The sequence below is a fragment of the Lampetra planeri genome, chromosome 31, assembly GCF_965212315.1.
Source record: "Lampetra planeri chromosome 31, kcLamPlan1.2.h2, whole genome shotgun sequence".
NCBI lineage: Eukaryota > Metazoa > Chordata > Hyperoartia > Petromyzontiformes > Petromyzontidae > Lampetra > Lampetra planeri.
Window position 1 is genome coordinate 11,424,725 of NC_136137.1, and position 12,666 is coordinate 11,437,390.

Here is a 12,666-nt window from a genome sequence, read left to right on the forward strand (position 1 = left end):
TTCACCCACTCACCCACTCTCTTACTCGCCCACCTACTCACTCATTCATTCACTAACACAAACACCGACTCACTCGCCAACACAATCACTCATTCATTCACCCATGGGTAGTGTTGGTTGGGACGTTTGCTGCTTCTGCTGCTGCACATACCTGAGTTGCTGCCATATTAGTAGATGATATCTGTGAGTGTGCTGAGCCTTTAGATCTTGTGGTGGACTTAGATGAGACAGAGTGCTGAGATCGTGTCTCTCTTAAGCCCTCCACAGAGCAGTTCAAGGAAGTGCTCTTGCATGCACACTCCCTCGATGCCCTCGTCTGTTTCCACCTTCATCAGGAGGGAAATGTATTTATTTGCCAGCAGCTTGTAGCTTGAACTGCTCACCTTCACTTGCTTTATTACCCGCTGAATTGAGGCCACTGTGTATGGGGCGTTTTGAGCTTCAGATAAATCTGCTTCAACCTGGTCCCATGCCCTTTGTATCCTGGCATCAAGGTCCTGCTTCTCAGCATCATAGCTTTCCAAGGCCCGCTGTGCCAGCCGGACCTCTCTTTGTGGCCTTGAACTCTCTTGGTCCTCTTGAGGCAGGATGGGAGGCACTGGATTGCTTAAATCACTTTCTTCAGCATCTCTCCCTGCTGAATTGTGGCTTTCCATGCTGCGATGCTTGCAACACAATTTTAATGTAGACTCGTTGCAGAGCTGGTTGCTTGTTTCAGGGCTGACTACTTGAGGGCTCCTTTCTTGCTGCAGGGCTGTTTGCCTGAGAGCTCCTTGCTTGCTGCAGGGCTGACTGCTTGAGAGCTCCAAGAAGGAGCTGGCTGGTTGGGAGCTTCAAGAAGAATGTCTTTTTACTGTCTCAGCCTCGCTATGCGCTGCGTTGCACGACTATCCAAGCAGATAACCTCGCATCCAATAAACATTCAGAGCCAGGGTGAACATCCGACTCCAAACGTATTTAATGAATTGAATGAGGTAAAACTGATGGAAAAACACAGCACAAATACAGCATCTGTTAATACTTGGTAATATCAATACAATGAATACTACAGCATCATAACATGTCTTAGATAACATGAAACTCAACAATAGATCCTGGATGGACCAGGCACCTACATTAGTACTGAATAGCTATAAAAGAGTATAAGCTACTGTGTTAAGTAAGGGCACTTCGTGTGATCAACCATGCTGCAGCCCAAATTTACAGCACTACACATAATACTGAACTGTGGATGAGATATTTCATCATCCTTGCTCTCAAGATCGCAATAAGGTTACATGGGTACGAGTATGACTCGACTTATTCAATTACAAGTAACATTTACAATAAGGCAAGTTGCAGGCTTCGTTGTTAACAAGGCCTCGTATTTATCATAAAAATTTAACAGCATTATAAGGGCATTTACAGCATTATAACGGCATTCCCAGTATTATAAGAACATAAACGAACTTACAATGATTTATAAAGTCCCACAATGAACAGATGCAGCTGTCTTCACTGGGACGCGATTTGTACCACCATTTTGTACTGTGTAATGGCTGACATCCCTGTCGGGTGGTTGATAGGCTGTCAAATTGTAACTTCCTGGTCACGTGACGAAACTCAACCTCAAAACAGGAAATTCCTGTTTACACACACCCCCACATCTGCCGTGAGGCAAAACACCTGCCGTGAGGCAGAACAGGTAGTGTTGGCTGGGTTTACGGTGGAGTCCTGAATCTGTACAGTGCTGAGACTATGGCCAGTTCTTAGTCGATGGGCAGTGCTGCATCTATGGGGAGCTGTGAGTTTATACTGGTAGGAACCTCCTGGTTACACCAGCCCACAGGGGATTATTGTGTCCGTCCGTCCGTCGTGGAGGGAGGGGCTGGGTGGGGAGGGGCTGGGTGGAGAGGGTGGGGAGGGGCTGGGTGGAGAGGGTGGGGAGGGGCTGGGTGGAGAGGGTGGAGAAGGTGGGGAGGGGCTGGGTGGGGGTGGGAGGGGTGGGGCTGGGTGGGGAGGGGCTGGTCACCCCGTGGTGCCCTTATAAAACTCAACATTTAACCTACTCACGCCGGCTTGTGCCCGCCCTCACAGTTGGGCATATTTTCGGAATACACCACGCTGCCGTTGACCCTGGCCATTGACCGAGCAACCCAACGTTCCTACCAGCTCCTTCCGCAGGAATGTGTTGGGTTGCAATGCTGAGTCTATGGGTGGCAATGCTGAGTCTGTGTAGCATTGTTGAGTCTATTGGTAGCAGCGCTAAGTCTATGGGCAGTGAGTCTATGGGTGACATTGCTGAGTCTATGGGTGGCAGTGCTCCATTAAGATAGCTTTTATCCCCTTGATACTTGTGTGATGTATTTTGGGAGTGTGGTAGGGGGGGAGAATTGTATCCTTGGTAAAATCATGAGCCTGCGTGCTCATATTAGTTTTTAGATTCGCTTATTTATTTACTTATTTGCTTTTAGCTCGACCTCTGGGTGAAACGCGCTTGCTAAACGTTCATTATGATTATACTATGTTGTTGTGCGGGGGCGCCTGTGGTGTCTCCGAACAACCACAGCCTTTGGCGACTCCGAACAACCACAGCAGTGGAGGGAGCGCGGCACTCCCTCAGGGCAGCAGCGGACGGAGCACGACTCTGCCTCAGGGCAGCAGTGGAGAGAGCGCGGCTCTCCCTCAGGGCAGCAGCGGAGAGAGCGCGTCTGGTTCCCTCACAGCAGCAGTGGAGATAGCGTGGCTCTCCCTCAGGGCAGCAGTGGACAGAGCACGGCACTCCCTCAGGGCAGCAGTGGAGACAGCGTGGCTCTCCCTAAAGCCAGCAATGGAGAGCACGGGGGTCCCTTAGGGCAGCAGTGGACGGAGCACGGCTCTGCCTCAGGGCAGCAGTGGAGAGAGCGCGGCCCTGCCTCACTCTTACTCACCCGTCTCTTGCTTGCAGTCACGTGATGCACTTCAACCAATCCGGGGGTGTACATGTTTGGGAGGGGCGCACCTCTGGTTGGCTGCTTGCTCGCAGTCACGTGACGCACTTCAAGTAATCCGTGCCGCGTTAATCACAGTCACAGAATGTCAGAGCTGGGTGGTTATATATTAGTATGGGCAGTGCTGAGTCTATGGTGCAGTGCGAGTCTATGGGTATCAGTGAGGCTATGGGTGACAGTGATCCATTAAGAACGTTTTTTCCCTCGATAATTGTGTCATGTTTATTGGGAACGTGGTGGGGAGGAATTGTATGCCTGGTAAAATCATGAGCCTGTGAGCTCATATTAGGAATTAGAATCGCTTTGTTAATAACTTATTTGCTTTGAGCTCGACCTCTCGGTGACAAGCGATTTAATAAGTGGACATTATTATTGAATGGGACGTGCTGAGTCCATGGTGCAGTCCTGAGTCTTTGGCCAGTTCTTAGTCGATGGGCAGTGCTGAGTCAATGGGTAGCTGTGAGTTTATGGGTAGTAGTGCTGAGTTTATGGATGGCAATTCCACCCATAAACTCAGTTCACAGCTACACCCAGCAGCACGGGTCACACGGACGCTGAGGGCAGCTGGGATTCTCGACGGTAGCAGGAGAACTCTTGATCTAAATTCGCTCTCTCCCTCCCCTCCTATCCTCTCATAGCCCGTTAATCCCCGTGTGACATGATGTCCTCCTGCGCGGCCAATCGAACGCTTTACCTGCCGAGTTTTGAACGATCGTTGGGGGGGGGGGCATCACGTCATCTCCCCCCCTCTCTTTCCCCCCTTTCTATTGTCCCCATATCTGCGTTCCTCATCTCTGATTCACCGGTAATTTCCTGCCTCTCTTAAATCGCTCCTCCTAGGGCGCCCAGGGATTTTCCCCCCACCCCACTGTTTGCACTGCCCGTAGAGTATTTGTCTCAGAGGCCCCACCACCCGTGTTGTGTCTGCTTCAACGCGGCCAGCCTTTAAAGCTGTATGTGTCCCTACGACTTTTTAAGTTGATCTTAGGGGGGGGGCACCATGTAATCCGGCCTGGTGGGGGTCAGCCAATCTCCTGGCAACAGGAAACTGGGGGACATCTCTGCTATGGGCCCTTCGGATGAAAACCCGTGGTGCCAGGCACCCTCCCCCCATCGAGACCCAACGTGGGTGCGTGTCTGTGTTTAGTGGGGGTGTGCGTGTGTTCGTGTGGAGATGAGCGAGGGGATGGCTGCGCCAGCGGCAATTGCTCGGTTGCTGTGGCACCACAGTAGGTGTGTGGTCCTTTCTTCGTTTGTAGGTGTGTGTCCCGGCCTCTGTGTATAGGTTTGTGTCCTGTCCTCCATGTGTAGGCATGTGGCATGTCCTCTGTATGGAGGTGTGGCCCATCCTCCGTGTGTGGCCAGTCCACTGTGTGTAGGCGTGTGGCCCATCCTGTGTGTGGCCCGTCCTATGTGTGTCAGTGCGTGGCCATCCTCCGTGTGTAGGCATGTGGCCCGTCCTCTGTGTGTCAGTGCGTGGCCCGTCCTCCATGGGTAGGCATGTGGCCCGTCCTCTGTGTGGAAGGCATGGCCTGTCCACCTTGTGAAGGGGTGTCCCAATCCACCTTGTGTAGTAGGCGTGTGGCCCAACCTCCGTGTGTAGGCATGTGGCCTGTCGTCTGTGTAGGCGTGTGGCCCGTCCTCCGTGTGTAGGCTTGTCGCCGCCCATCGACCGTGTAGGCGTGTGACCCGTCCTCTTTGTGTGGGCGTCGCCCGTCCTCCATGTGGAAGCATGTGGCCCATCCTCCGTGTGTCAGTGTGTGGCCCGTTCTTCGTGTGTGGCCAGTTCACCGTCTAGCCTTCTGGCCCGTCATCCGTGTGTAGTGCATGTCTGACGAGGCACACACTGAAGTAGGAGGCACCACAATTTATTACCATTAAACGGATTTACAAATTACACTCTGGCTATTCTAGACCCCAACAAGGGAGAGGGGATCCCTGCCCCACCGAGTCCCTACTACCGACGGTCTCCCGCTTCCCCCGACGTGACCACGCACCGCCAGTTCTCCCACTCGACTGCCCGATGGCTCCGCCTCTTCCTTGACCCCTCCTCGAGCGTGGCCCCACTCGGCCTCTTGCCACGCCCCTTCCTCCGACTCTCCCGACGGAACCCGTGACAGCGCCCCTTGGGCCCCCGTCGACAGGTAAATGAAAGGGAAGTGCGCCTCCCCACAGCAGTCATGCAGTATCGGGCTTTTACGCCGCAGAGACGCTATTTACGTCTCTACACATGTGTAGCCACGTGGCCCGTCCTCCGTGTGTAGGCGTGTGGCCCGTCCTCGATGTGAAGGAGTGGCCCGTTGACCATGTGTAGCCATGTGGCCCGTCCTCCGTGTGAAGACATGTGGTCCATGCTCTTTGTGAAGGAGTGGCCCATCCTCGATGTGGAGTGGCCCGTCGACCACGTGGAGGCATGTGGCCCATCCTCCGTGTGTTGCCCGTCTTCCATGTGGAGGCATGTGGCCCATCCTCCGTGTGTAGGCGTGGCCCATCCTCGATGTGAAGGAGTGGCCCGTCTTCCATGTGGAGGCATGTGGCCCATCCTCTGTTTGGAGGGCATGACCCCTCCACTGTGTGAAGGTGTGTGGCCCAATCCACCTTGTGTAGGCGTCTGGCCCGTCATCCGTGTGTTGGCATGTGGCCCGTCCTCCGTGTGTGGCCCGTCCAACATACGCAAGCGTGTGGCCCATCGTCTGTGTGAAGGAGTGTGGCCTGTCCACCTTGTGTCGGCATGTGGCCTGTTCTTTGTTTGTTGGTGTGTTGCCCGTCTGTGTGAATGCGTGTGGCCCAATCCACCGTTTGGGCGTCTGGCCCTTCCTCTATGTGTCAGCCCGTCCTATGTGTTTAGGTGCGTGGTCCGTCCTCTGTGTGGAGGGCATGGCCCGTCCACCTTGTGTAGGCGTGTTGACTGTCCACCATGTGAAGGCGTGTGGCCCAATCCACCATCTGTAAGCGTGTGGCCCGTCATATGTGTGTAGATGCTTGGCTCGTCCTTACTGTGTAGGGGTCTGGCCCGTCCTCCGTGTGTAGGCGTGTGGACTGTCCACCATGTGAAGGCGTGTGGCCCAATCCACCATCTGTAAGCGTGTGGCCCGTCATATGTGTGTAGATGCTTGGCTCGTCCTTACTGTGTAGGGGTCTGGCCCGTCCTCCGTGTGTGGCCCGTCCAACTTGTGTAGGCATGTTGCCCGTCTGTGTAGGCATGGCCTGTCCTCCGTGTGGCCGGTCCTCTGTGGAGGGCATGGCACGTCCTCCGTGTATAGGCGTGTGGTCCGTACAACGTGAAGGCGTGTGGCCCGTCCACCATGTGTAGGCTTTTGCCCATCCCGCTGTGTGTATGTGTAGTGGTGGTATTGACGTGCGCCGACTGTGACAGTGATGGATCACGGGGCGGCGCGGGGTGCGGGGTTGGGCACGCGTTGTGGGCGTGGTGTGGACGCGCGCGCCGGGAGTGACAGATGACGGGGCGGCGCGGCGTGGGTGGTGAGGCACGATGCGATGTGGGAAAAGAGGATCGTAGCCAGCGCCCAGCGATTGGTCGAATAAGTGGGTGCTCGCAGCGACGTCCGCAGGTGGGGTATAAAGGGGGACGCGCGAGAGCACTCGGGGAGAGTTACCCAGTTGAAGACCCGAAGACGGAGCTGAAGACCTAGTGCCCCGAGACCCCTAGTCCCGCCGTCCTTGTGGGGACCGGGGCCCTGTGTGGCTCGGAGGCGAGGCTGTGGGACCCGGGGTCCGACGCCCCCGTGGGTCGGGCTGGGGACCCACAGTCGAGACGGATACCCCGGGCAGGGAGTGTCCCGAGTAGCTCAGTGGCGTTAGTCGCCGAGTAGCTAAGTGGATGTTGGTCATCCGAGTAGCTCAGTGGCGTTAGTCGCCGAGTAGCTAAGTGGGTGTTTGTCACCCGAGATACTAAGTGGATGTTGGTCATCCGAGTAGCTCAGTGGGCGTTAGTCGCCAAGTAGCTAAGTGGGTGTTTGTCACCCGAGATACTAAGTGGGTGTTTGTCACCCGAGATACTAAGTGGGTGTTTGTCACCCGAGATACAAAGTAGGTGTTAGTCACCTGTGAACGAGTTTGATAAAATAAAGAGTGTGTTACCCGTGAAGTCGTCTCCCGCCGAGTTACTACACTACATATGTGTAATAAAAGACTTGACCACGATCTCTGGCTCAGTGTCCTTTATTCGGTCCGTACTGCGTTCCCACACGGCTGTCTCTCTTATTCTCTCTGTGCTGGTTCCGATGTCACTCCAATCCACATCAGCAGCCCCGCTGCTGTTCTTGTCGCTCTTGCAGCCCCACAGCAGCTCCGCTGCTGTACTCTCACACAGCTCCCTTGGCTGTTCCTGCTGCAGCTCTGACAGCCTCGTGCTGTCTCGCCTTCTCGTCGCTCCTGCGACTCTTGGCAGCCACCCCGCTGCTCCTCACACACAGCCTCACTGCCTATCTCTATCTGCAGCTTTACACCTCCCAGTAGCTCCCTACTGTTCCCAGGGTTGGCTCCCGCTTCTGACGGTGCCCCCTCGGCTCGTACGCCCGCGTGGCCCCACACCTTTCCATTCACACCCCGACTGCCTTCTCCTTCCGGTTTACCCGCTTAAGGACCCCCTACCTTTCACCCACGTCACCTGGCTCCGCCTCCTCGTGACGTCACATCCGGAAGGTCGCTTTCGCCCGCATTACACCACCCTCCCCCATAGAAAAAACCCAGCCGACCTCGGCTGAACAACACCAAGCGTAATGCGGTGAACCGACCTTCCCCCTTAAAGGACACTAAGCATGCAATATAACAACAAGAACAACACACAAGTAACATCAACGAACGTACGAAAGCATGCGATAAATACGACGGCAAGAACTAGAACAATAACAACATACAATCAACGAAACGTAAGCGATTTGGAACGAGTGCGGGTCGCCGGCCCGTCCCGGACGGTCGGCGGCCCACTTGTAGAACGGGGACGCGATGGAACACGAGAAATGACAGGGGGTAATTCCCCTGCTGCGATTGGAAGTCCACCGACATCTCGTGTCCCTGACGAATCAGTCTTGGTCATATTCCGCGAATGCGCCTGCAGCGGGGTCGGAAGGGTCGCCGGGCTTGAAGGTCCCGCAGCCTTGGCAGGCGCCCTCCGAACAGGCCCACTCCTCCCCCGCGGTGTCACGGTCGGCCTGTCTGGAACAGGTACGACAGGCGCTCTAGCAAGATCAATGGACGCAGGCGGGGAAGAGTCAGAGTCAGCAGCAACAGACCCCGGCAAGGCAACATTGGGAGATGACGCATCACGTAGGGGAGCAACATATGGTTTCAACCGCGACGTATGAACAAACCAACGGCGAGAACCAAACTGAACGCGCGCCGACTGTGGATTGGGAACCTCAATGAGGCGCACAGGACCATGCCAAGGTTTGTGCAATTTAGGAGAGGTCCCCGGCCGCACCTGCGGGCAATGGAGCCAGGCCAGGTCTCCCACCTTCCAGGGGCACTCCCCCTCAGACCGCCGAGCATACCGCTCGTTCCGGGCCTGGGCTTTGGCCGTAGCCACGCGGGCGTTTTCCCGCGCCTCCGTAACCCGGCGAACCGTGTCCTGAATGTATTCAGGGAGTGGTTTACGAGGTCCCTTCACCCCAGTACCCAATTGCACATCCACCGGAGGCACGTTTTCCCGACCATACATAAGGTAAAACGGCGAATACCCTGTAGCCGCATGGGGCGTCATCCTGTACGCCGAAAGCACTCCGGGGATGTGCAGATCCCAATCCGATTGCTGTTCACTCACAGTATGGCAAAGCATGGCAGACAATGTCCTGTTCAGCCGCTCAACCATACCATCCGTCTGCGGATGGTATGGAGATGTCCGTATCTTCTTAGTCCCAAGGCCTGCGCACACTTCAGCCAATAATTTAGAAGAGAAATTTCGGCCCTGGTCCGTGAGGAGTCTCTCCGGCGCCCCCTTGTCCATAATGTACCCAAACAAAAAGGCGTCGGTGATGGCCGCGGCCGACTGATCGGGCAACGGCCAGGCCATCGGCCAACGGGAGAGATACTCAACCCCTACCAGCAAATATTTATTTCCCCTCGCCGATGGTGGGAAGGGTCCCAATATGTCCAGTGCCACCAATTCATTGACTCGGGACACCTGAATCGACTGGAGAGGCGGCACGTAAGGATGTTTAGGCGGCTTACGCCGGGCGCATTCAGGGCACGCGCGCACGTGCCCTACGACATCTGTCGCCATGCCGTGCCAAAAATAATGACGTTGTAACGTCAACAAGGTCTTCTGCACCCCTAAATGCAATAGTGTGTCACAATGGAGAGTTCTAATCAACTCAAATCGCAAGGACGTTGGTACCACCACACGCCAGCTTTCCTGGAACCTTTCTTGCCACATAAGCAGACCATCTCGGAGAGCGGTTCGCGGCCCCACAGCCGAACTCGGACTCCCCTTGTCCCTCATAGACCGCTTCCGCATGGACAACAACGACTCGTCCATCATCTGTTCCCGAATCCAGACAGACCGCGGCAGATTCAAAATCCCATCAGTCGGTCCCGGTTCCATCGGAGTATCCGACTTCCCGACGGCCAACGTGAGCGGCTGAGGGGGGTTGAGAATCGGCGAACACCTATGCGTCCCCGACGCACATTTACAAGGGGCGCGCCCTGGTAATCTGGAAAGTGCGTCAGCGTTCGCATGGCGCACTCCCTTCCGATGTTGAATTTGGAAGGAAAACTCCTGCAGCGTGTCCAACCAACGTGCCCACTGTCCCGATGGCTGGTCCATTTTAAGTGCATATTGCAAGGCCGCATGATCCGTACGCACAATAAAAGAACGACCGTAAAGGTACGGTCGAAATTGCCGTAGGAAAAAAACAACCGCCAAAAGTTCTCTACGAGTGACACAGTAGCGTGTTTCCGCAGGCGACAAGACTCGGCTACCATACGCCACGACGCGCTCTACGCCCCCTTTAGACTGTGATAATACCGCCCCAATACCTGTGTCACTCGCGTCCGTATCGAGAATGAAAGGGCGATCAAAATCGGGATAATCCAATGTCGGGGCCATAGCCAATAGATCACGCAGACTCCGAAAGGCCGCCTCTTCCGGCTCTCCCCAAACAAATTTCCGTCCTTTACCCGTAAGGAGATGCAAGGGCCTCGCAATCGTCGCAAACCCCGGCACAAATCTTCGGTAATACGAGGCAAATCCCAAAAACCGTCGAACATCCCCCACAGAGGCCGGAGTCGGCCAATCCCGGACACACGCCGTCTTTTCCGGGTCCGTGGACACCCCCTCGGCACTCACAATGTGCCCCAAATAACGGACGGACCGTTGCAGTAGGTGGCATTTCTTTGGTTTGAATTTCAAATTGGCAGAGCGCATCCTCGTGAACACTGTCTCCAGCCGCGTTAAATGTTCCTCAAATGTGCGGCTGAACACAATAATATCGTCCAAATATATAAGACACGTCTCCCACTGCAACCCCGTCAAAACGAGCTCCATCAATCTTTGAAACGTAGCAGGGGCCGCATTCAATCCCATCGGGAGGCAGTTGAATTGAAATAACCCCTGCGGCGTACGGAATGCGGTTTTCTCCCGTGAGGACTCGTCAAGGGGAAGCTGCCAAAATCCCGAAGAGAGGTCCAGTGTGGAAAAGAACTTAGCCCCCGACAATGCGTCAAGGGAGTCGTCCATACGCGGCAGGGGGTACGCATCTGCCACCGATATCTTATTCAATTTCCGGAAATCGACACAAAATCTCAAGTTGCCATCCTTTTTCTTAACCAAGACCACAGGAGCGCCCCATGGGCTGTTAGATGGCGATATAATGTCCGCAGCCAACATGTCTTCCACCGCCCCCCGAACGTGTTCTCGCTCCGCTGGACTCATCCGATGCGAATTTAACCGAATAGGGGCAGCGTCGCCCGTCTCAATGTGATGGGAAAGCAACGATGTGCGTCCCAAATCCAAATCGTCGGAGCTGAACACATCCGAATGCGTCAGCAACAATTTACGCAGCGCATCACGTTGCCCCACGGACAGGGAAGAATTTTCGTCACATAAGGTAGCGATCCAACGATTATCCGAACCCCTTGGCTCGGAAACACCAGCGACCACTCCTCGGCGATGCGGACAATCGTGCGTCGCAAACGCCGTAGTGGCATGTGCCACAACCGTACCGGCCGGAACACGGATGTTTTCCACCCCCGCATTAAGCACCTGTAAAACCGGTAATTGATCCGGCCGGACGATGGTCTGTGCCCCAACTAACGCCAATCCCGTTGTTATCGTGGCGGATGGTGACAACAAGACCCCTAATGCTCCTAGCCGATTGGGCAGGGGCTTCCGATACCGCAAGGGTATAAGCATCTGTGAACCAGGTGGGATGTCCACAGATGCGACGGACAGCGCCTGCACCTGTACGGCCGAAGCAGGTCGCCCCCAGGGCGACGGCAGAAACGAGATTCGACGGCCCCCCGGCAATTCAATACAATTCTCATTGATTTTAATCAAAATGGGCATCTTAGCCAAAAAATCCGTGCCTAGTAAGCAAGGAACCGCCAAAGATCTCGATATTAACACAACGCCCGAAGCCGACACATCCCCTATAGATATCTTAGCATCCACCTGGCCCACAATCCCCATACTACCCCCGTTTGCAGCGACGCAAGACCCATAAACCGGACGCACAGCCCCCGGCGGAATGCCCAACAGATGGAAAATGACATCCGATATAATAGTCGCAGACGCTCCCGAGTCGACCAAAATGCGCACGTCCACACCTTGTATGGACCCCGGTACAGTGGACGAACCCGTAGCGGCCGCGACAACTCTCCGTGCCAATTTGCGCCACTGCGTAACTGAATGACAAGGCCCCGTCGATGGCCTTTCTTTAACAACAACAATAGGATCGCGCAACACAGGTGGTGGGTGAGGTGTAAAGCCTTGCCGAGTGTCTGGTGCGTGCCGACATGCCTGTTTCGGAGGTTCCTTGGTCGGCTTGTCCGGTGTTGTGGGCTCCTGCTGCGGCGGACCCGGGAAGCGGGCCCAGCAATCTTTGGCGTAATGGCCCCTACGGCCGCAGCGGAAGCAATCGGCCTCGTTGCGCCGAAGCGCAGGTCCTGCATCCCGGCGGCCCCGTCCCGATGGCGTAGCGCGCGGTCCCGGCCTTCCGCGTCCCGGCCATGGAGAGGAGGCAGCCGTCAGCTCCTGTGGACCCCGCTCATCCGGCACATAGATCGCCCTTGTGGGGTCCCACCCCATCGCGCCTCCTTCCTTGACGGGCCCACCCGTCCATGCCGCCACTTGCTTCCAGCGACGGAGATTAAACTGCGCATCCAGACACTTTGCTGCCGCCCGGGACGTGAGCTTCTCATGCCCACACACAGGCATGGGGATCCCCAGATCCCGAGACAGCTCCAGCATTTTTCCCAATATGAGGGGCTCGAGCAGATCCTGTGGCGTGTCAGGATATGCTGCCATGGCCAGCTCCAACACCGCACCCCTGAACGCCACGGGCGATTCTTCGGGTGCTCGTTGTCGTTGAGCGAATCGCCGATGCGCGTCGTCAGGTGGCTCATAGGCGTCGGCCATTTCCTCAAAAACTCCACATAAAGTCTTCTTCTTATCGGCCGTTATGGAACGGAAAAATCGAACAGATTCGTCGTCCAGTAGAGTCGGCAACACTTCCAAGGC

General features: G+C 55.6%; 2 protein-coding genes across 2 annotated transcripts in view; both read right to left on the reverse strand.

The window, feature by feature from the left end:
- The window catches only part of LOC144729224 (NXPE family member 4-like), a 35,658-nt gene extending 34,684 nt beyond the window's left edge, over positions 1-974 (reverse strand). Inside the window, exon 1 of the mRNA XM_078609305.1 lies at positions 152-974. The gene's annotated coding sequence lies outside the window, so the exon portion shown is untranslated. The remainder of the gene's footprint in view (positions 1-151) is intronic.
- LOC144729029 (indian hedgehog protein-like) overlaps positions 1-12,666 on the reverse strand; it is a 119,898-nt gene that overhangs the window by 63,767 nt on the left and 43,465 nt on the right. The window lies entirely within an intron of this gene.